Source organism: Hordeum vulgare, chromosome 6H, assembly GCF_904849725.1.
Source record: "Hordeum vulgare subsp. vulgare chromosome 6H, MorexV3_pseudomolecules_assembly, whole genome shotgun sequence".
Classification (NCBI taxonomy): Eukaryota; Viridiplantae; Streptophyta; class Magnoliopsida; order Poales; family Poaceae; genus Hordeum; species Hordeum vulgare.
In genome coordinates, this window is record NC_058523.1 from 215,239,675 (window position 1) to 215,265,242 (window position 25,568).

Here is a 25,568-nt window from a genome sequence, read left to right on the forward strand (position 1 = left end):
CGACAAGTGAACCATGATGTGTGAAATGAATACTCCTAGCAATGTTATTGCTTGGTACCTAATGGACAATAATTTCACTCTTATGGTGATGGTGATTCTATCGTCATCCTAAGATTGAGTGTGCTACCTATTCCATGTTTCATGGTGCACTTTTCGATCGATGGGTTAGGATTATGTCAATCCCTCGCTCTATTGATCACATCATCTTGCACTGAAAAGCGAGATTGTTCCCGAGCTTACTAATATATCGCTGGTTCGGGATTTTCCGAATATCTTCTCGAAAGTATTACCAAGTTGTTTCCTGACTGTTATGATAGAGCTCGTGATCAAGTTGGTTTTTCTATAAACCAACCCCTTCTCCAAGAATCTGTATTGGATACCCCAAGCTAGTTGGTTAAGCTAAACAACAACTTGGAGAGTTGGAAGATAAAAGCTTCACCTAAACTTAGCTCATTTAAAAGGGATAGTTTTCCTGTTTTGTGAGTTTGAAGAAGATGATATTGTCATCGGCTGATTCGTGTGATCAATTGTTGCATATATTATCTTGTCCAATTTTGATTTGAGTATGGGCTATTGTCAAATCAAACTCAGAACCAAAGATTTTCGTAGCGGTGTCTTACTCATGGATTTCTCTGAGCATACACCATTATATTATTTATTTTGACAAATGCTATTATCTTGCTCACATAGTTGTGGAAATCCATTTATATGGGTATCTTGATGAATTGTTGTTGAGTCCATCGGCAACATTTTCAGTTGTTCCATGATCTATGTTGGACATTAAGTTAGTGTTGGAAACTTTTAAGACATTGTCTTCATGTCTATTCATGAAGTATATGTTAGGTGTAAGGAGTGACTTCCTCTAGTTCACGTGCATTTGATATAAGTTGCCGTCATGAATTCGAGAAAAGTTAATTTGTTTCTTCGGAATCATCCCAAGTCAATCATGCACGTGCGAAGTATTCTTTGGTTTGATAGATTGATCATCTTCACTCCATATGTATCTCCTACCACACCAAGCCACTGATTGATTTGTTCAAGGAAAAGAAGTTAACTGCCATTCCTGAAGGTACCAGACGGACTTGCACATGGCTTCGTCATCTGCAATGATGGTTTCCACCCAGAACTCGGTAGTGTTTGTTGTAAGACTTCTCATGTGCTCATCATTGTCCTGGGCAGTGTGTTCACGTGGGTTTTTGCAATCCAGCTCATGTTTTGGAGTTGTCTTCCGTAGTTCATTTCCTGAGAATCACGCAATGTTATCTAGTTGATTTGTGTTGCAAACTTTCTTTTCGAACATGCTCAGTCTGAAGCATCGTGTCACCAACCGGAGCTGAATCTCAGGCAGTTATAATGGTTGGAACTTTCCCAAGAATTATAATATTGGTCTCTATGTAACCCGGTGAAGTGGTGAAATGGCTAACACACCTAGCCGAAAGACTTGATATTATAATATCTTGCATCAGCAATCTTAGCCATCTTCCGTGAGGTTTTTGTATGACCTATTTTATAAGTTGTTCCATATGGATCCCCTTTGATCCCGAAGTCCGACCTATATTTGATGTGCTAGATATAAAGCATGGCCTATAATTGGGTTGTGCTAGTACATCAAGGAGAACATTAGAAGCGGAGTGCTAGATGTCTCTCGGTCGATCAACCAGATTTCGTTCCCTTGGCACAGCTAAGGTGAAATCTGAGGAAGTGTTGTCTTCCTTTGTATCTGCATCCTCCATCACTGTTCATCATGGTAGTATGTTGTGTCACCAAGATCTTGGCACGGATGTTGGTAAACTTTGATGAATATGGAAATGCTCAAGTTCTTGAGAGCACGCTCAGACACTAGGTTATATCCTCGGTAATACTTGGAATGTGTCTTCCGTTCGCCGAGTTGTTCTATAACTCTAGTTTCTTTCCAACTGAATATGCCATTCTTTCAAATTCCTCCAACAATCATTTGTGAATTGCCTTACCCTGGTATGAAGAGTTTCAATGATCTTAGGATCAAAAGTAATTCTTTTTGCCACTTAAGGGAATAAGTCTGCGAGTCACCCTCCTACAGTGCCCCGTTATGGTATGACGGGTAACATAATCCTCGCTACTTTGAAAACCTCGTCACCATTTGTCTTAAGCGTGGATTTGTTGCCTACCAATTGAACCTTTGTCTTATGCCTCACTTCCTCGTTTCTGTCATGAGTGTTTTGTTTCAGCTCAAGGGATGTCTCTATATCTCATTCTATGAGTTGATCATGAGTTGCCCGATCTTCGAGACGTCGAGTCTTGCAGAGTCTATCTGTTCCTTTGTTGTCGTGTTAGATGAAGACATCGAAGATAAAGATGTCAAGACCAACATGGTACGATGAATCAATATCCTCGAGAGGGGCAAATGGATCGTGAATATTGTGATAGTTTAGTGTCCCCTCTTCCTCTTCCCGACTACGCCTGAATCTCGGGACGAGATTCTTGTTTAGTGGGGGTGAGCTGTCACAGCCCAAGTTTGCCTTGCTTGCCATTGCATTTCATGCATGCATTCAAATTGCATTGAATCCGAAAATGGAAGTGATCAAGCCAATTGAGTTGAAATTGACAAAAAGGCAATAAAATATTACCTTAAAAGGAACCAGAAAAATGTTCCAAATATTTGGGAAAATAGTGACAGGGAATAAATTTGTCAAACGAAATTTCTAAGTCACATGAACTTATGAAAAGGATTTTTGATTGGATTAAATAACTGTTTGGAATGGAGTTATTTTGTTTTCTTTTAAAATAAAAGTTTCAAAATTATTGAAACTATTTTGTGGCATTGATTATTTTTATTACTGTCACATAATACTATTTTAGGGTTTTATAAAATGATTAAAAGTTTTATTAAAATCCTAAACCTAAATGTCAGGAAAGAAATGAAGTAAAAAAACAGAAAAGAGAGGAGAAAACCTTACCTTACGCTCACCTGCTGGCCCAGCCTACCAGGGGGGTCTCCCCTGTCGTCTTCCTCCTCGTGCCAGAAGGCAGAGGAGAAGGAAGGCACGGCGGGCCCCACGCCACCTCCTGCTTCGCGTGGACCTCTCCCCTGCCTCCTCGCGCCAGCACGACAAGCTCTCCCTCTCCCTTATCTCCATTCCCCTCCTCTCTTTCCCTGTTTTCTTCCTCCTCTCGCCGCCATTGCCGGTCTGCCCGAGCTCACCTCCAGCGCGTCCCCGGCCACCCCTCGCTTCCCTGTCGCGCTCTACACCTCCGCCTCGATGAGCTGCTTCTCTCCATCAACTCCTCCGCGCACCCCGAGCCCCCGCAGCGTCGCCATCGTCGCCGTTTCTTCCTCCGGTCACCGGGATCCGCCGCCATCGATTAGGCCTGCTCCGAGCCTCTCCTTCATCGCCGATGCTAGAAATGGATCCGCCGTGAGCCCTCGAGCCTTTCCCCTCTTTCTCCCACGTGAAAGCTCCCTCCAGAGCTCCTCCTCGACGAGCCTGACTTCCGGCCACCGCGCGCCCTCGTCGCTGGCACCCTCTCCGGCCACCCTAGCCCTCCTGCTACCCCCTGTCAGAACGGGCGCTTCACCAGCGTCCCGTAGCCGCAGACCGCATCGCAAATAGTCACTTGTAGCGCGTTTTAGGCCAACTCCGGCAAGCCCTCGGCCGCGGCTATGGTCGCCGGTGACAACCCTCCGGTGGGGGCCGACGTGGCCAATCATTAGCCAGTGCTAACCCCCCCCCCTAATCGCTGACAGAGGGCCCCACGCCTGGTCAAACCCCAATTAGGGGCTGGTCAGCGCGGGGTTAGCCTCTGGGTCACTGACTAGTGGGCCCTACTGGTCACGATTTGACCTGGACCGGCTAGTTGACCTGCTGACGCAGTGATGACATCACAGTGATGCAGTAATAATTTTTCCGATTTAGATTAAATCCAGGAAATTGCAAAAACTTGTAAAAATCATAGAAATTAAAATATAACTGGGATCAAAATAATTTATATATTGAAAAGGATCAGAAAAATCCAAAGAATCTGATTATGGTATTTTCATGCATGTTAGAAAAAGATAACATCACCAAATAGGCCAAATGGTGAATAGGATAAATTTAAAAATTAGTTTGGAGATGGAATTTGATACCTATTTCAATTCCACTTCAATTGTTATGACCAAACATTGATCAAGGGAAACCAGTACCTCAAAATACCATACTCTTGCATGATAAAACAAATTATGCATGAGCATCAGGTCGAATCAATTAAAAGGGTATCCAGAAAATTCCTTTCGTGAAGTGATATTTGAATTCAAATTCAAATCCAACTTCAACTTAAGAAATGATAGCCAGATTAGCCCTGCCACCTTTCATTTCATGTCTTGAGCATGCATCATAGTGTTGCATTCCCGTGAAGTAATTGTTGTTCTTTCTTGTTTGCCGGTGTTGTTCCCTCTCGGTAGACGATGTTTCCGACGATGTGATCATGGACATTGATGAAGACTCATTGCTATCTTCAGACGTGTCAGGCAAGCAAACCCCCTTGAGCATATTGAAATAAACCCACTCTCTCGCTCCTGCTCTCTTTTACTTCATTAGGACAAACACAATTCAACTGTACATGTTATCGGTAGTTGAACCCATTCCCTTGCATGACCTGATTTTGGCACAGTAAATAGTTGAAACCACTTAGCATGAGTAGCAACTGCTTGAGCCTTGTTGTGCTTACTCATCCATGTTTGTTTACAATGCCTGCTATGCTTAGAGCCGTGACGGGTCTGATCCATCTGGGTGATGAATCGGAATGGTTGTGATCATGTCCTCCAGTGTGAGAGTAGAAGTGTGAATCCGATTTGGTAAAGGTAGCGATGAGAGGCCATGTAGGAGTACATGGTGGGTTGTCTCATTGGGACCGTCCCTAAGATCTGAGTTCTGTGTATGTTATCCAAGACAAGATACTACCACACATTGGGATACTTAATTGACCCTCTTGGCTTATTAATAGCCTAGATCTCTGTCCAGGAGTTGCAGCTAGTTTCTGGTGTTTGTAGGAAAAGTGTTGGCGGCCGTGTTTAGGTCTGCCCGACGGGGTAGGCTTCTCTGTGGTAGATACACAGTGTCACGGTGTACCAAGTGGCACCCGGATGGTGGGATTGGGAACCCTGCGCACATCGTTTGGGGCCGTAGAGGAAACCTCGGCCGGACATGCTTGCGGGTTCAGTCTCAAATAGGCGATAAACCTGGACTAGGGTCTTGTGTGGTTAACGGTCGTGGCCGACACCCGCGCCAGTGCTTCCGCTTGAAGGTTGCCGAGATGCATGACGTGCACATGGTGATAAGTGGTGGGAGCGTGTGTGAAGAAGTATACCCCTGTAGGGTGATTTAATTTGTTCGAATAGCCGCATCCTCGGATATGGACTACTTGGAAGCATTACGTGGTACATAGACAATTTAAATGGATACTCTAAAACATGCAAGATAAGTGTGAGTGCTATGGAAGGCTTTCTCGTATGGAGACGAGAGTGGATCCATAGTGGTGTATTGAATTGGTGAATATGTGGACTCGTGTGCGCTATCCCACCTCAAAGAAAGAACTTGTAGTCGTAGTACATGTTAGCCAAGAGTCAAAGTTGGCTTGCTGCAATCAAACCCCACGAATCTTCCATTGAAACATGATGCATATGTAGATAGTTCTGATGTAAGTCATGTTGAGTACCTTTGTACTCACGGTTGCTTTATTTATGTTTTGCAGAGAAGATTTAGTCTCATTAAAGGTTTCTACGCAATGTGTTCGATGTTGACCGGAATAGCTTGGGAATCCCAGACAGAGGTCTGGCTCCTTTGGTAGGGTCGTAGTAGCTTTTCAGGCTCTTCCACCCACTTTTAGTAGATGTCTGTACCCTGACATGATTTGCTTCCGCTTGTTGTTTGTATGACTTAGGTGTCGGGTCACGGGACCCCTGTTTGTAATAACACACTATGTCGATTCTTATGAGTCCTTCATAAAAGCTTGAGTCATAGAGTTATGCTGTGATGCCATGTTGTATCTACACATATCGTGCATATTGTGTGTATGTTATGAAATGCATTATATGTGTGGGATTCAACACCTAGTTGTGTGCCTTTAGTAGTACTCTTTACAGGGAAATGCCTCTTTGTGCTTCTATCGAGCCTTGGTAGCTTGCTACTGCTCTAGACACATTGATTGACCGGCGTGTATCCTTCTTTGCTGTTGTGTCTATCCCCTCGGGGAAATGTCACGTGGTGTAATGGAGTCCTTGTAGCTTGCTACGACTCGTCTACACACACTGTTGATCGACACCTGCCTTGCTGGGTTATGTATGCATGTCCGTGTACGGATGTACCGCTTGGTTTTATAACTAGTCATGTCGACCCGGGTTCTTTGTCGTTTGAACGCTAGCAACATATTGATATACGTGAGCCAAAAGATGCAAACGGTCCCGGCCAAGGTAAGGTGGCAGCCGTGGAGTTTACCGTGTATGAGGCCGCAAAGTGATGTGATGTGTTACAGGCTGGGTTCTTATGACTTAGGATCGGGGTCCCGACACATTGGGTGAATTATCATAGATTGCAACATAGAAATACACTCAATCAAAGATCAGCTATCAAAATTATCGTTTTTGCAATCCGAAATAGTGGGTGCATCACTAGCTAAAGTTTTGACCTCGTCAATCCCACTTTTATCAATTTTTTCAATAAGATTTTCACCCTCCAAATCATGGGAATGCCCTCTAGCTAAAGTTGACACTTCCTATGTTATATCACCATTAATTTAAACATTATTAAATAAGGAATAAATAAAATAAACACCAACCATTTTAATCTCTTCATCATTTTTATGAAAGCAATAGGGAACACTCGTTATAGAAATTCTCTTTTAGCTCTAAGCATAGTGATTCTTTTCTAACTTTCATCTACAGAAACATATAAAGCATTAACTAATTCATTACTATCAACCTTAGGGTATCCTATCATTATTATTATGAGAATTACCATAATTATTTGAAGAACTTCCATGATATGGCCTTAGATTAAACTTGTTCCTATAAGCATTATTATTAAAATTGTTTCACGAGACGAAATTCACATCTGCGGGATCATTATTTTCTCAATCGAAGTATACAAAGGCACATCATTAGGATCAACAGGCGCATGCTTTCTAGCAACCAATTTCATAAGAGCATCACCTTTTCACTCAAAGCACCAAATTCTTCAATAGAATTAACCTTTTTACTAGTACAAGCTCTTTCAGTATGCCATTGTGAATAATTAGCCATAATATTATCAAGGAATTTAGTAGCATCACACAAAATAATTTCCATAAAAGTATAACACATAGCGGAATCTAAAAGATTTCTAGAAACAAAATTCAATCCCGCATAAAAAAATTGTATGATCATCCACAAATTCAAACCATGAGTTGGGCAATTTGTTATCATTAGTTTCATCCTTTCCCAAGTTTGGTAAGTATGCTCATTCTCAAGTTGTTTAAAATTCATAATCTTATTTCTAAGAGTAATAATTTTCATGGGAGGAAAATACTTCATGATAAAAGCATCTTTGTATTTGTTCCAAGGATCAATACTATTTCATGGCAAAGATGAAAATTAAATTTTAGCACGATCACGCAAAGAGAATAGAAATAATTTCAGCTTGACAATATCATTGTCCACATATTTCTTATTTTGCATATCACACAATTCTACATAAGTGTTTAGGTGGGATGAAACATTCTTATTAGGAGTACCGGAAAATTGCTCTTTCATAACAAGATTCAACAAAGCGGCATTGATATCATAAGACTCTGCACTAGTGGCGGGAGGTGCAATAGGAGTTCTAATCAAATCATTGTTGTTGGTATTGGAAATATCACACAACTTAGTGCTTTCTTAAGTCATCGTGACTACGCAAGCAAACAAGAGATCCGGCTAGAGAACGACAAACGAAAGATGGCAAATAAAAGGAAACTTTTTGTGAAGTGGGGGAGAGAAAAATGAGAGGCAAATGGAAAATAATGTAATTGCAAGGAGATGAGATTTGTGTGTACGAACATGATAGATCTTGACTTGATCTTCCCCGGCAGCGGCGCCAAAAATCTTGCTTCTTCTCGCTGATGTGTTGGTTTCCCTCCAAGCTTACAGGGTGATGTAGCACATCGACGACAAGTATTTACCTGAGTTAAGAAACCAAGTTATCAATCCGGTAGGAAGATCCACAAGATTATGTAAGCATCACGTGCACACAAATAGCAAATCCTCGCAACCCAATGCATGGAGGGGTTGTCAATCCCTCGTGGGTAAAATAAGGATAGATTGATAAATGCAGAAAAGAGTGATAGAAAATAGAATGAAACAAGGTATTTTTGGTGTTTTTTAATAATATACATCTGAAAAAAGAGAGCAAATAAAGTAGAAATGCAAATAGAAAAGTAGAGATTACAAATAGATGATGTGAAGTATACCCGGGGACTATAGGTTTCACTAGTGGCTTCTCTCAAGAAATAGAAAACGGTCGATAGAAATATTAATGTTTGGCACTTGATAGAAGGAAAATAATTATGACGATATTGAAGACAATGATCATGTATGTAGGCATCACGCCTAAGTTAAGTAGACCGACTTCTGCCTGCATCTACTTCTATTACTCCACACATCGACCGCTATCCAACATGCATCTAGTGTATTGAGTTCATGGAGAAATGGAGTAATGCCTTAAGAACGATGACATGATGTAGACAAGATCTATTCATGTAGGAATAGACCCCATCATTTTATCCTTGATTGCAACGATACATGCGTGTCACTTCTCTTTCTATCACTCAGACTGAGCAGCGCAAGATCGAACCCATCACAAAGCACCTATTCCCATTGCAAGATAAAAAATCAAGTTGGCAAGACAAAAACCAAATATCAGAGAAGAAATACGAGGCTATAATAATCAAGCTTGAATAAGTTTTCATAGATCTAATCATAAACTCACAATTCATCGGATCACAAAAACACATCGCAAAAGAAAGAGTTACGTCATATAGATGTCCAAGATACCATTGTATTGAGAAACAAAACGAGATAGAAAGCCATCTAGCTACTGCCTACGGACCCGTAGTTCTCATATGAACTACTCAAGCATCATCGAAGGAGCACCAATGAGGATGGTAAACCCCTCCGTGTTCGTGTTCCTCTCTAGAACGGGCTCTATATTGGATTTCATGGCTTCTGGAACTTGCGGCGGCTGAAACAATTTTTCATCGACTCCTCTAGGGTTTTCTGAATATTGGTGTATTTAAAGAGCTCAGAGGCGGTGGAGGAGGTGCCCGAGTGCCCTAATAAACACCAGGTCGCGCCAGGGGACTCTAGTGCACCCTGATATCGAGTGGCCCCCTGGGCCTCATCTCCTTCTCATTCTTGGTACCCAAGTTTCCTTCTGGTCCAAAAACAATCTCCGTAAAGTTTCATGACAATTGGACCTCATCTCATATGGATTTTCTATGAAGGAAAAGAACAAGAAAAAACAGCAACTCGCACTAGGCACTATGTCAATAGGTTAGTCACAGAAAATGATACAAAGTTGCTATAAAATAATCGTAAAACATCCAAGAATGATAATATAACAACATGGAACAATAAAAAATTATAGATACGTTGGAGACGTATCAACTCTGTATGACGCAATTACAGACGTAAGTTGAATGTGTCTCATGTACGAACATTCGGGTGCGTGGCACATGTGAAGACGACGGAGCCGCATAGGGATGAAAATGGAGTAGAAACGGATGGAACTGAGTGCTACCAGATTTCTTTTCATATTGTTTTCCAGAATTGGAAATGAATACAGAAACCCCGGAAATGAATACGGAAACAGATACTACCGGAAATAGACATGTAGCGAATACGGAGCGGATACACAAACGGAAGCGGACGTTGACCAAAACTTTTAAACCCCTTCAATAATATAGTAATACACACAACAACAAAAAGTAATGAATTCCTAACATGGCTACAAAATAATTTGATTATATTAGCAACATATCCTAGTATTGTATTAGTACATGACAATTGTGTATGGGCTCTAGTTGAGCACGTATATGGTAGTATAAGTTGGGCCTCAAATAATTCATTATGCTTATTGTTTCATTATGTGGTATTTGGTGGTTGAGATAGAAATAAGCCATAGACCTAGAGTAAAAATGGGAAATTCCATATTTACGGAAACGAAAAGTTCCATTTCCACGTACGTTCCACATGAAAACACTCTTCCATTTTTATTTCCGTTTTCACATTAAAATTTTCATTTCCATTTCCGTTTTGAAAATTTCCATTTTCGCTTCCATATTTCCTTTCCGTTTTCATTTTACCTCCGGAAAAGCGGAAAGTTTTCATTCCATTTTCATCCCTAGAGCCGCATCCCTCAAAGCTTGCCGATCATAGCACCAACATGGTGTTCATGAGATACGAGAGGAGTTCCGGCACCAAGGCATACCACTCCTATGATCCATGAACCAAGCGTCTACGAATTTCACACGACGTTGTGTGATACGTCTCAATGTATCTATAATTTTTTGCTTGTTTCATGCTGTTATATTATCATTCTTGGATGTTTTACAATCATTTTACTACAACTTTATATTATTTTTTAGGACTAGCCTATTAATGGTTGCAAAATTGCACAAGTTCTTGTTTCACACTTTCATTTGTAGGAATTAATTAGAAATTGTCGAAAAAACGCAAAAGGAGCCTTGTTGGAGGAGGACTCTAACTCTCCTCAAATCTGGCCACAAACAGTTTTTAGAGATCGTCAGTTTGACCCCTGAAGACAGCGTCAAATGGAACAAGCTAAAACTAGGAAAGTGTGGGGAATTTTATGGCAATTATTGTGGACTACAAATTCATCCAAAAGAATTTATTATGAGATCTCGAGACCTGTTTTACTGAAGAAAAATATCTGATTACGGGATCACGAGAATTGTTGACGTGATTGAGTCCAACTCTTAACATATATGATATATTAGGTCAAGCCACGACTTTGGAGACTCATGAGGGTTGTGACGAACCCCTAGGAAGGTTATAGAGGTGACCGAGAGCCATTGGGTCAAGGGTCCATCGATCGGGGGGCCATAGAGCACCACAGAGGCACATATAAGGAGAAAAAAAACCAAATTTTGATAGAGCCACCAAGAGCCACAAATTTCCCGCTCACTTGGCAGCCCTCAAGAATGGGAGATGCTCCTCCATTGCAGCACAAAAACCAAGGAAGGAGGGGCAAGGGGCCACAGCCAGTTGCCACCGCCGCCTCCAGTCGCTGGTGTCGTGATCGCCATCGCCTCCATCTCTTTGGGGTTGCATCTCTCCATCAACAAATCTCTCTTTCTCATCATGTTAATGTGTGAGTAATCCTCCTCGGGGCTGAGAGTATGTGTTGAACGGGAATAGAGGATTGGTGGAATTATTTGTTGTATTGCTTGAGCCTCGTGGGCATACATATAGGAATACATGATCATCTTGGAGTACAAGTCAAGGCAGGAACAAATCCTAGTCTATCTATGTTTCCTAAAAATTAACGTTGTTCAACATCCCCCCGCAGTCACAACAGTAGTGACGTAGATGGTGATACTCGAGAAGAATCCGAAGGTACGCTGACGGTCATCCCCCTTACAGTCGTAATGGACCATGCATCACGGAAGTTGTGGTGGTAGCCCTTTGTGCGTTTGTCGACGTAGCCGAGAGTGTAAGATGGTGTAGCCTTGGTCGAGGTAGCCGTGGAAAGAATGTCGTATTCGATGTCGAGTCAGGGTATCCGGTGTCGAGGAAGTAGCCGAAGCCGCAGACGCAGTGTGTCGAAGTAGTGATGCGCAGGGAAGGGGACGTAGTTGACGACGCATCGTGTCGGGTTTGCAAAGCCCGGGGACACATCATGGACGAAGGCACACATCGGTGTTGCCAGCAATGTGCATGCATAGACGGACGAAGTCAATGTTGGTGATGCGCCACGCTAGGCTTACCAGGCCTAGCAGCACATCAGGGACGAAGGCACACGTCGGTGTTGCCAACACCGGGCATGCGGAGACGGGGACCTGCCCACAACCTGTACACCATGTCGAGGAGGCTAGCTGAGAAGGACTCGACGACGGCGATGCTGGCGATGAACTGGTGCTAGATGAAGATGATCGAGGTGGATGGGCGGTGTGGCTCGGTTGAGTGAGCTACAGCAACGCCAAAGGAGAGTGGAGGCGGCGGCTCGTTAGGAGTGCGGCGGCGATGCCCGAAGTAGGTGAGGAAGAGCCCGACAGTATGACGAAGACTAGCACGAACGATGGCGTTCCTGCTCCATAGGAGACGGCGCGACGGATACCATAGGAAATCGACGCGCGGGGATGGCGGAGTGGACCGTGTGCCGCATTGCTATGACCTCAAGGGGCGAAGAAGCGGCAACGTGCGGGTCGGGGCGACGACGGGAAGACCTCGGGGAGTTGCCATAGACCACGTGCCGCAATGCTACAGCCTGAAGGAGCGACGCAGCGGCGGTGCACAGGTCAGTGCAGCCATGGGGACAGCCTCGGTTAGCGGCGGGGACCGTGTGCCGCTGCACTACAACCCGAAGGGGCGGTGTAGCAGCGGCTCACGGGTCGGGGCAACAGCGGGGAGAACCACTGGGCAGCGGGGCTGCGTCCCGACGCGGCAACGCATCGGCAGCCCGTTGCTCGATTGGTAGAGGGGCGCGCTGTACTTGGGACAACCTTCACATGACTTGCGGAGGCGCATGCAACCGACTGATCAAGTCAGTCGCACGGCGCGGATGGAGTCGACCACAGCGGGCGAGTGTGTCACGCCCAAGATGCGACCCTATCCTCAATTTGGCACGAAGGCCTCGTCAGGGATAGAAGCGCATCTCGTCGTGTCGCAAGAATGGAAATCGTTACAAGTACATGTACTAAAAAGAAGAGATATATATACAGAGTTGGCTTACACTCACCACAAGCTACATCAGAGTCACATCAGTACATTACATAATCATCAAGAGTAAGAGCAGGGTCCGACTACGGACAAAACAAACGACAAAAGAAGAACGACGTCCATCCTTGCTATCCCAGGCTGCCGGCCTGGAACCCATCCTAGATCGATGAAGAAGAAGAAGAAGAAGAAGCAACTCCAAATGAACAATCAACGCGCTCACGTCGAGTAACCTTTACATGTACCTGCAACTGGTGTTGTAGTAATCTGTGAGCCACGGGGGACTCAGCAATCTCATTTCCAAAGGTATCAAGACTAGCAAAGCTTAATGGGTGAGGTATGGTTAAGTGGTGAGGTTGAAGCAGTGGCTAAGCATATATTTGGTGGCTAACTTACGAGTACAGGAAATAAGAGGGGGAAGATCTACGCATAACGGACGTGAACTACAGATGATCAAATGAATGATCCTGAACACCTATCTACGTCAGACATAACCCCACCGTGTCCTCGATCGGAGAAGGAACTCATGAAAGAGACAGTCACGGTTACGCACACAGTTGGCAAGTTTTAATTAAGTTAACTTCAAGATATCTAGAACTAGTGTTAAACAAAGCTTCCACGTTGCCACATAACCGTGGGCACAGCTTTTCTAAAGATTTAACCCTGCAGGGGTGCTCCAACTAGTCCATCACAAATTACCACAAGCCGCATTAGAAATCCTCAATCACGAAGCTCGCGATCTCGTCGGATTCCCTAGTGGAAAACCTCAACTCTGAGATTACCCAAAGCATCACCGGAATCCCGATGCACAGGATATCTCGTCAAAGGTAAAACTAATCCAGCAAGGCCGCCCGACGTGTCGACGATCCCGATAGGAGCCGCGTATCTCGTTCTCAGGACACGACGGATGGAACTAGCTACGGGTGCCAAACCTCGAGTTTCCCCGTGGTGGCCCCGCAGGCAGACCGTTTGGGACCAACACCATCAGCACTAGGCCCCCTTGTTTATGTAAAATTACTCCTCGGGTTCATGACGCCCTATGCATTTCAATATTAACAAAATTATTATGTTGGGCAAATGTAGAACCAATGTTGGGCCTTGCCGGACCAGCTTTAATCTAAAACGAATTATCGAGGGGGTCCCCATAACAACCCCGATCGTGTTAGGAGCGCTCGTTTATGGAACATAACACCGGTAGCCGAAACTAAGGGGGCAAAGGTGGAACAAAACACCAGGCTAGAAAGGCCGAGCCTTCCACCTTTTACCAAGTATATAGGTGCATTAAATTAAATAGCATTTAATATGGTGATATAACAAGAACCCATGTTATCACATGGAAGCAACTGCACCTGCAACTAGCAATGCTAACAACATAGTTAAGCAAGCGGTAACATAGTCAATCAGTGGTTTGCTAGGTCGAACAGGTTGAAGGCTATCATGGCATTGTTGAGAAGGCTGATATTTAACATGTGGTAGGAAACGAGACATAACGATAGAAACGGTAAAACTAGCATGGCAATGATAGTAATGGTATCTGGGGAAATGATCATCTTGCCTGAGATCCCGCTTGGAAGAAGAATGACTCCGTGAAGCGGACGAACCAACGTAGTCGAACGGGTCCTCACATGCCGACACGCTTGTGGAACTCTAACGAGACGAAGCAAACCGAAAACAAAAATCAACACACAGATTCACCACACGACGTGCACAACAGGAAGCACTAACTAAAATAATGCACGGAGTCTCAATCCCAGTATGCACTTGCACCAACCTACAAAGGCAAACAAGTGCCACCTCATCACAAAGTGACACTTCTACAGAACTGTTCAAAACTGGAATCCAGTGCAACCATTGGATTCCTGGGGTTCTGCTACCCCAAATCCATGTATCATACTGCCCATGTTACATGCAGAAAAACACCACAAACAGCAAAAGAAAAATAACACCGGATCAAACTACAGCATAGTCAAGAACAGGAACTACTCCTAAGCCTGCCCAATTTGGGATATACCAGATCAGGCCATTCCATTTCTGGAATTATTCCAAACAAGGAGATTTCACACAAGTCACAAATATATCACCAATAAATGTAAACTGACAGGGGGCCTACTGGTCATAGACACGAGGGCCCTGGGACCACCTGTCAGTGGCACACACAAGTCACAACACATAAAAGGAAAATAGGAGAGAGGTGGGAGTCGAACCCACCATCTCCCTGGTGGAGTGCATGGTCACCACCAGTAGGCTAGCCACATGCAGCTGAACTAGTATGGAAAGATATGCAGACATACAATGCCTAACTCGCTATTCACAACAGGAAATATAAAACAGTAAAAAAAGGGCGACATGGGGACTCGAACCCGGGACCTCACGGTCGCCCTGGCTCGGTCGAACCAGCTTGCTAGGGATCGGGACACTACTCTACTACGGTAGGAAACTTCCCTAAGTTAATTACACGAAGAGCGCAGATGGGAAAAACCCCAGAAAAGAAAAAAGGGCACGCTGGGGATCGAACACAGGACGCTACGGTGCAACGTACGCTAGATTGCCACTAGGCTAGCGTGGGGCATTTGCTCCAAATGGGGGATCTACTCTAGTTGAACGCAAGACAGGGGGCTAGCTCCATCGCAACAGAGACACGCACGGATGAGCGACTCCGGCGACGCACGCGACGTACGAGCTGCTCTACACGCGCGCGAATGCACTGCTCGCTCGCTGCTACTGCCACTGCATGTTGCGGATGTTGTGGCGCTGCTACTGCTAGGTACATACTGCGGCTTCTACTGCTACTTGCCGCTACTAGCTACCTCCGCTCCTCTGCTCTACAGAGCCGCGCGGCAAGGCGACAAGCTGGTGACGCAGCTACGCGATGCTTCGGACAGAGGAGAGGGGACGAGGCTTCGTCTGCTCACCTTGGAGCAGAGAGGAGAGTCAGCGCAGGAAAGGAACGCGCGACGTCGAGGTACTCCGCAGAAGAGATCGCCGGAGGTGAAGAAGATGCTCGTCGTCAGGGCGTCGTGCGCCAGCCTCGGCGTCCGGTTGCTGCGTGAATGGATCTCCCATGGCCTCCGCGTGCTTATGGCGGTGACGAAGAACAAGAAGGGCGATGAACAGCTGCCGGCGTCGAGCTCACCACAGCCCGTCCATGGCGACGACGGCGTCGAGTGGCTCGCCCCGACGGCGCTAGGAGGGAGAGGAGGAGGAAAACGGGTCGAGGAAGAACCCTAGGTCGCAGGCATGGGCTAAATAGGTGGGGAGGGGGCTCTGGTGGCCGTCTGATGGAGGAGAGAAGCGATCTATGGTGGCCAGAGGGTTCGTACACAGGTGACAAACGCAGGGAAGAAGAGGAAAGCGTTGGTGGGCTATGGGCCTAAACTAACAGTACTGGGCCGCGTTCTCTCTCTCTAGTAAAAGCTTTTGCAGGAAAAAAAAACATAACATGCATCTTTGAAATACTACAAGGGCCAAAGAAAAAGGGTTTTTTTGACAAAATAAAATTATCTTTGGGACTCTAAAATATTGCCACTGTTTATAGAAATAAGTAGGGCAATGTAAGAAGAAGAAAAATAAATTACCTTTAAATGAAATGGGGCTCTGTTTTTTTGAATAAATCCAAAAGGAAAATAATTCAAAGAAAAGAGTGTTGCACCCCACAATGAATAGGAAGAAATTTTGAAGAGAAGAAACATTTTGTTTGAACCAAAACAGAAACTTTTAAATTCGCCTCAACTAAAAGGAAAGAAAGGAGTTTGAAAACATGGTGCGACACGAGGGGGTGGCTGCAAAAATGACTAGGGGAAACCCTAGTGAAGTGAGAGGGCTCTCTCTAGGGGGGCTACTTATATAGGGTTGGTCTCTGGTGGGGTGGACCTCGTCCGTCCGATCGCGATCCGATGACCACGAACGGAGGAAGTGGCTAGGTGGAACTAGTGGGCTGTGTAGAGCGGTTATCCGGAGACGTGAGGGAAAACGGGCGGCGCGGCACGAATTTAAAAACACCGACAGACGTCCAACGAATAACCAGAGACGATGCCGCTACGGTCGACCGTTCGGGTACCAGACGAACTCCGATCGCGACGAAATTCAACAGGCGGCCTAGCTATATCTAATCACGACCGCATGCCAAGTTTCACCTCGATCAGAGAAAGTTTTGAACGCACTTTTAAAACAGGGTTTCGACGATGCTGCGGGCGCGTGCGTGAGCGGTCGGGCTCAGAACGGACAACGACAAGAACCGGCAACTAACAACGGATGCAAGTTTTGAAAACGGGCGGCAACGGAGATGTCGATGCAATGCAGATGATGCGAATGATGCAATGATGACGCCACAAAAGAAAATAGATACACGACGAAAACGGAAAGAGAGGGGAATCTTCTGGAACGTCGGCATCGGGCTGTCACAACTCTCCTACACTACAAGAGGATCTCGCCCCGAGATCCAAGAATGAAAGGGGGAGAGGATGAGAAAGAACAAGAGGTAAAAACTTAGTCGCTTCTTTGACAAACGAGTGAAACCAATGATCCTTGAAGGTTGCAGAGAGATGAGGAATGCTATGAGAAAGAAGCAAGAATTCACGGAAAATTTCGGCAGCACTTCGGTAGGAAAATGGGACAAAAAATTCGATAAGATTGTAGAATTAGACAATATTCATAACAAACAAGTAAATAGAGCAAGGGAACACCATGATCTTGATAGAACAACATAATAGACCCAAAAGAGCAACATCACAATGCCTTCGGAACAAGAGAATATGAACTAGCTCAAGCGGAAGTAGAGAATGAAGAAAGAATGCCAACTATCATCACAATAGAGTTGAAGAGCCTCTCGACGGAGAATTGACGTAGCAATTGGAAAATCAACAACGAAAAGAACAAGATAGTAGTGGGCTTATGAAAATCATCTCAACATCTATGAGGTGACAACCAACCACTACAAGAACCAAGGATAGATGAAAGCAAAGATATGAAGACTTCTTACACCAAGAGGATACATTGAGAACTTGGATTAATGACAAGCACCATGATAGCAACCATCCATAGGAAAAGCTTTAGGTGAAATCCAAACCAAGATAGCTCAATGAAGAAATCATGGTTTGAAAATATGTCATGATCAAATAATTGGTGGATTTAATTATCTCATTCTTGAAAGGAAAACTCTTCGAGGCTCGTACACTAACAAGAATGCTATAATACCACCGCAAAGGATAAAGGAAGAACAATTGCACATAGAAATGCAAGAGAAAGGATAATTGAAGTTCTCCAACAAGAATCTTGAAGAACACTTAAGAAAGAATGAAATCTTGATGAACCACCATGAAGGACCACCGTATACAAATGAATGATGCAAAAATATGAAGGTAGAAAAGAATAAGATTATGACCTTGCCAAGATTTAGATGAAGCCTCACGGAGAGGAACTTGATAGAACTTAGAACTCCGGAAATGAAAAGATAAGAACACTTGAGAAAAGAATTGATATCATCAGCCACTCCGGAAGAAGAATTGAAATCATTTGATGAAACAAGAATAAGAATTATGTTAAGCTAATCCTTCATCAAGTTAAATTGATGACAAGCAATGGATTTAGCATACAACTTATTCCTCTTGAAAGAATCTTGAAGAGACAGAGAGATAAGCACCACTTGAGGCGTGATTGAAGGAAGCACCGGTAAGAATTCACTGTTGAATGGAAAACCAAGAATCAATGGAGAAACATGAGAACGAAGAGATCATGAGCCACCTGAGAGAAAAACTAGAACAAGGCACCGGAATAACCAAGAGACGAACGAAGAGACCACAATGGAGAAGAAGTGAGGATGAAAGCTGAAAGTGGAGAACAAAGATTCTTCTGAAATGACGGCCTTCGGAGGATCGAGAATGAAAACAACTCAGAAACCACCGGATAGCGAGAAATGGATTCTCATGATTGGAACAAATTTAAGATGATAACATAAAGCTAAAATGATGAATCTCCTAGCTAATGAACCAAGATTTGAGAGAAACACCTCTTCGGTCTTCAAAGGAGAGAATGATGAGAAGAACACCACCAAGAATAACTAAGACACTCCGGAATAATGAAGAATTAAAGGTTGAGCCAACGAATGAATTAATTCAAATTGATCTTGAGAAGGAATATGACTGATGAAATTCATACTTACGTCATAGTTGAAAAGATTTAATGAACTCCGAGAAAAGATTAAAAGCGCCAGGAAAGATCCTGGGGAAGAACCTGTGGGTTATGGGCCCACTCAAGAAACCACCGTTGAAACAAATGATTATAAGGAGAGATGTTGCACCGGTATGACGAGAACTAGATGAGGATGGCACCTCGAAATAATGAAAGATCTGAAAACAAGAAACTACTGGAATATCTTCAACGCTCCGGAAAGAATAGAGATAAATGACAACAGAATACTAGATAAGTATTTCCAACACAGGAAAGACTTACAAGGACGAAAGGAATATGATGAACACGGAGAACTGAATTAAATTCACCGGTAAGGATGACAAGAATGAACAAATATGAACACGAAGCTCCTGAGAATCTTCACAATGGATCATCGGGTAAGAGAGAAAAGAACAGACAATGGAAGCACAATGAAAAGAAAACTCAAGGATAAAAATTGAATCACTGAGAAAAATGGCGGGAGGGTGGGGAAAACAAAGACAACTCGGGATAGATGAGATGAACTCCGGAATAAAATGAGAGAATGATCTTGCAAAATTGGAGAGGATTGAGTTCACATGGAGAGAAACACACCGGTTGAATGGAATTGATAAGACGATCTGAATGAGCAAAGGATTTGCATTCACATAAAAATATGAGAACACCTCTTGGAAAGATCTGAAATCACCACTTGACATCGAAGCAACTGAATTACCATATTTCAACAAAACAAAGGGTGCGGCTTATGAAACAAGCCAGAACAAACTCATGAGAAAGATTTCTGTTTGATATTTTCGTGGACAGGATCGCACGGGCTCGATTTTACAGTAACCATCAAGTGCAAGGCAGTGCACCCGACATACGAAGCGTCCCCGAGTCATAGCAAGCTACAAGGACTCTTTAAGACACAACGTGTACCGTTGTAAGTCGACCGTGAACAAACGAATCCACTAAATGTCGAACCCCAACCTAACATCATGCATTTGTTGGAAGATTGTCCTATAAGCAACTACTAGAATTCCCACCTATGAATTCCCGAAATATCTGGTCATGCAATCTGGTACACGGATACAAGGAGTAATAACACACAACTCCTATACTAACCCGTCACCTGTATCACATCCGTCAACACACAACCAGAATCTCGGACCTTCATCTACAACAGACCCTCGTGATTCCAACGATACAAAGTATGGCAGTACTCCCGAACAATCTGCACCAGTACTGGGGACATCAAGGTTATCTCGCCACTACTAGTATTGAAGCAATTACGAACATCCTTCGTTCTGAGATACTAAGAAATCTGAATGATAACGATGTGCTCAAGAATCCCCTGGAGCTCAACTCCCCTGAAACTTAAAGCAGATAGGAGGCACCAAGATAGAACTCCGTCACATCGGCATCATATAGATTCCAAAAATATCCACGTGACCCTAAAAAAAATTTTGAGTGAGAAGAGGAGTAGAGTAAATTATTACGTCAAGATTCCTCACAAGAGCATAGAAGAGGAGAAAAAAGAGTCCTACTCTCCGATATATAACGAAGACTCAGATAGTTTTTCACTAGACTCGACTCGGCCAAGTTCGATCAATCAAGGGGGCTCCTAGGTCGGTACGACTCTGATACCAACTTGTCACGCCCAAGATGCGACCCTATCCTCAATTTGGCACGAAGGCCTCGTCAGGGATAGAAGCGCATCTCGTCGTGTCGCAAGAATGGATATCGTTACAAGTAAATGTACTGAAAAGAAGAGATATATATACAGAGTTGGCTTACACTCGCCACAAGCTACATCAGAGTCACATCAGTACATTACATAATCATCAAGAGTAAGAGCAGGGTCTGACTACGGACGAAAACAAACAACAAAAGAAGAACGACGTCCATCCTTGCTATCCCAGGCTGCCGGCCTGGAACCCATCCTAGATCGATGAAGAAGAAGAAGAAGAAGCAACTCCAAATGAACAATCAACGCGCTCACGTCGAGTAACCTTTACATGTACCTGCAACTGGTGTTGTAGTAATCTTTGAGCCACAGGGGACTCAGTAATCTCATTTCCAAAGGTATCAAGACTAGCAAATCTTAATGGGTGAGGTATGGTTAAGTGGTGAGGTTGCAGCAGCGGCTAAACATATATTTGGTGGCTAACTTACGAGTACAGGAAATAAGAGGGGGAAGATCTACGCATAACAGACGTGAACTACGGATGATCAAATGAATGATCTTGAACACCTATCTACGTCAGACATAACCCCACCGTGTCCTCGATCGGAGAAGGAACTCACGAAAGAGACAGTCACGGTTACGCACACAGTTGGCAAGTTTTAATTAAGTTAACTTCAAGTTATCTAGAACCAGTGTTAAACAAAGCTTCCACGTTGCCACATAACCGTGGGCACGGCTTTCCGAAAGATTTAACCCTACAGGGGTGTTCCAACTAGTCCATCACAAATTACCACAAGCCGCATAGAAATCCTCAATCATGAAGCTCGCGATCTCGTCGGATTCCCTAGTGGAAAAACTCAACTCTGACATTACCCAAAGCATCACCGGAATCCCGATGCACAAGATATCTCGTCAAAGGTAAAACTAATCCAGCAAGGCCGCCCGACGTGTCGACGATCCCGATAGGAGCCGCGTATCTCGTTCTCAGGACACGACGGATGGAACTAGCTACGGGTGCCAAACCTCGAGTTTCCCCGTGGTGGCCCCGCAGGCAGACCGTTTGGGACCAACACCATCAGCACTGGCCCCCCTGTTTATTTAAAATTACTCCTCGGGTTCATGACGCCCTATGCATTTCAATATTAACAAAATTATTATGTTGGGCAACGTCGCATGGGAAACAAAAATTTCCTACGCGCACGAAGACCTATCATGGTGATGTCCATCTATGAGAGGGGATGTTCGATCTACATACCCTTGTAGACCGTACAGCAGAAGCGTTAGTGAACGCGGTTGATGTAGTGGAATGTCCTCAAGCCCCTCGATCCGCCCCGCGAACCGTCCCGCGATTAGTCCCACGATCTAGTGCCGAACGGACGGCACCTCCGCGTTCAGCACACGTACAACTCGATGATGATCTCGGCCTTCTTGATCCAGCAAGAGAGACGGAGAGGTAGATGAGTTCTCCGGCAGCGTGACGGCGCTCCGGAGGTTGGTGGTGATCTTATCTCAGCAGGGCTCCGCCCGAGCTCCGCAGAAACGCGATCTAGAGGTGAAACCGTGGAGATATGTGGTCGGGCTGCTGTGGCAAAGTTGTCTCAAATCAGCCCTAAAACCTCTGTATATATAGGCGGAAGAGGGGGAGCCTTGCCTTGGGGTCCAAGGACCCCCAAGGACTTTGGCCGAGCCAAGGGGGGAGTCCTCCCCTTCCAAACCGAATCCAACTAGGTTTGGAAGGAGGAGTCCTTCCCCTTTTTCCCACCTCCTCCTTTTTTTTCTTTTCTCTTTGATTTTCTTCCTATGGCGCATAGGGCCTTCTTGGGCTGTCCCACTAGCCCACTAAGGGCTGGTGCGCCACCCCCAAGGCCTATGGGCTTCCCCGAGGTGGGTTCCCCCCCCCCCCCCGGTGAACATCCGCAACCCATTCGTCATTCCCAGTACATTCCCGGTAACTCCGAAAACCTTCCAGTAATCAAATGAGGTCATCTTATATATCAATCTTTGTTTCCAGACCATTCCGGAAACCCTCGTGACGTCCGTGATCTCATCCGGGACTCCGAACAACATTCGGTAACCAACCATATAACTCAAATACGCATAAAACAATGTCAAACCTTAAGTGTGCAGACCCTGCGGGTTCGAGAACTATGTAGACATGACCCGAGAGACTCCTCGGTCAATATCCAATAGCGGGACCTGGATGCCCATATTGGATCCTACATATTCTACAAAGATCTTATCGTTTGAACCTTAGTGCCAAGGATTCATATAATCCCGTATGTCATTCCCTTTGTCCTTCGGTATGTTACTTGCCCGAGATTCGATCGTCAGTATCCGCATACCTATTTTAGTCTCGTTTACCGGCAAGTCTCTTTACTCGTTCCGTAATACAAGATCCCGCAACTTACACTAAGTCACATTGCTTGCAAGGCTTGTGTGTGATGTTGTATTACCGAGTGGGCCCCGAGATACCTCTCTGTCACACGGAGTGACAAATCCCAGTCTCGATCCATACTAACTCAACTAACACATTCGGAGATACCTGTAGAGCATCTTTATAGTCACCCAGTTACGTTGCGACGTTTGATACACAAAAAGCATTCCTCCAGTGTCAGTGAGTTATATGATCTCATGGTCATAGGAACAAATACTTGACACGCAGAAAACAGTAGCAACAAAATGACACGATCAACATGCTACGTCTATTAGTTTGGGTCTAGTCCATCACGTGATTCTCCTAATGACGTGATCCAGTTATCAAGCAACAACACCTTGTTCATAATCAGAAGACCCTGACTATCTTTGATCAACTGGCTAGCCAACTAGAGGCTTGCTAGGGACAGTGTTTTGTCTATGTATCCACACATGTATATAAGTCTTCATTTAGTACAATTATAGCATGGATAATAAACGATTATCATGAACTAAGAAATATAATAATAACTAATTTATTATTGCCTCTAGGGCATATTTCCAACAGTCTCCCACTTGCACTAGAGTCAATAATCTAGTTCACATCACCATCTGATTCCAACGAGTCCAACACCCATATATTTATGGGGTCTGATCACGTCTTGCTCGTGAGAGAGGTTTTAGTCAACGGTTCTGAAACTTTCAGGTCCGTGTGTTCTTTACAAATCTTTATGTCATCTTATAGATGCTGCTACAATGTGCTATTCGGAAATACTCCAAATATCTACTCTACTATACGAATCCGTTTCACTACTCATAGTTATTCAGATTAGTGTCAAAGCTTGCATCGACGTAACCCTTTACGATGAACTCTTTAACCACCTCCATAATCGAGAAAAATTCCTTAGTCTAACAGTTACTAAGGATAAATTTTGACCGCTGCTAGTGATTCAATCATGGATCACTCTCTGTACCTCTCAACAGAGTGCAAGGCACACATCAGGTGCGGTACTCAGCATGGCATACTTTAGAGTCTACGGCTAAGGCATAGAAGACGACCTTCGTCTATTCTCTTTATTCTGCCGTGGTCGGGTTTTGAGTCTTACTCAAATTCACACCTCACAACGCAACCAAGAACTCCTTCTTTGCTGATCTATTTTGAACTCCTTCAAAACTTGTCAAGGCATGCATTTTGTTGAAACTTCTATTAAGCGTTTTGATCTATCTCCATAGATCTTGATGCTCAATGTTCAAGTAGATCAATCCAGGTATTCCTTTGAAAACTCCTTTCAAACAACCTTGTATGCTTTACAGAAGTTCTACATTACTTCTGATCCACAATATGTCAACCACATGTACTTATCAGAAATTCTATAGTGCTCCCACTCACTTCTTTGGAAATACAAGTTTCTCATAAACCTTGTACAAACCCAAAATCTTTGATCACCTCATCAAAGTGTATATTCCAACTCCGAGATGCTTGCACCAGTCCATTGAAAGATCACTAGAGCTTGCATACTTGTTAGTATCTTTAGGATCGACAAAACCTTCTGGTTGTATCACATACAATGTTTGCTCAAGGAAAGCGTTGAGGAAACAAGGTTTTGACATCCTATGTGCAATATTTCATTAATAATGCAGCAACTACTAACATAATTCCAACAGACTTTTAGCATCGCTACGAGTGAGAAAGTCTCATCATAGTCAACTGTTTGATCTTGTCAGAAACATCTTTGCGACAAGTCGAGCTTTTCTTAATAGTGACTTATCACCATCATCGTATGTCTTCCTTACAAAGATCCATCTTTACTCAATAGTCTTACTACCATCAAGTAGTTCCTCCAAAGTCTACACTTTTTTTATATATGGATCCTCTCTTGGATTTCATGGCCTCCAGCCATTTGTCGGAATCCGGGCCCACCATTGTTTTCTTCATAACTCGTAGGTTCACTATTGCTCAACAACATGACCTCCAAGACAGGGTTACCGTACCACTCTGCAGTAGTACGCGACCTTGTCAACCTACGAGGTTTGTAGTAACTTGATCCGATGCTCGACGGTCACCATCATCAGCTTTCACTTCAATTGGTGTAGGCGCCACAGGAACAACTTCCTGCGCCCTTCTACACATTGGTTGAAGTGATGGTTCAATAACCTCATCAAGTTCTACCACCCTCCCACTCAATTCTTTCCAGAGAAACCTTTCCTCGAGAAAGGATCCGTTTCTAGAAACAAACACTTTGCTTTCGGATCTGAGATAGGAGATGTACCCAACTGTTTTGGATATCCTATGAAGATGCATTTATCCGCTTTGGGTTCGAGCTTATCAGACTGAAACTTTTTCACATAAGTGTCGAAGCCCCCAAACTTTCAAGAAACGACAGTTTAGATTTCTCTAAA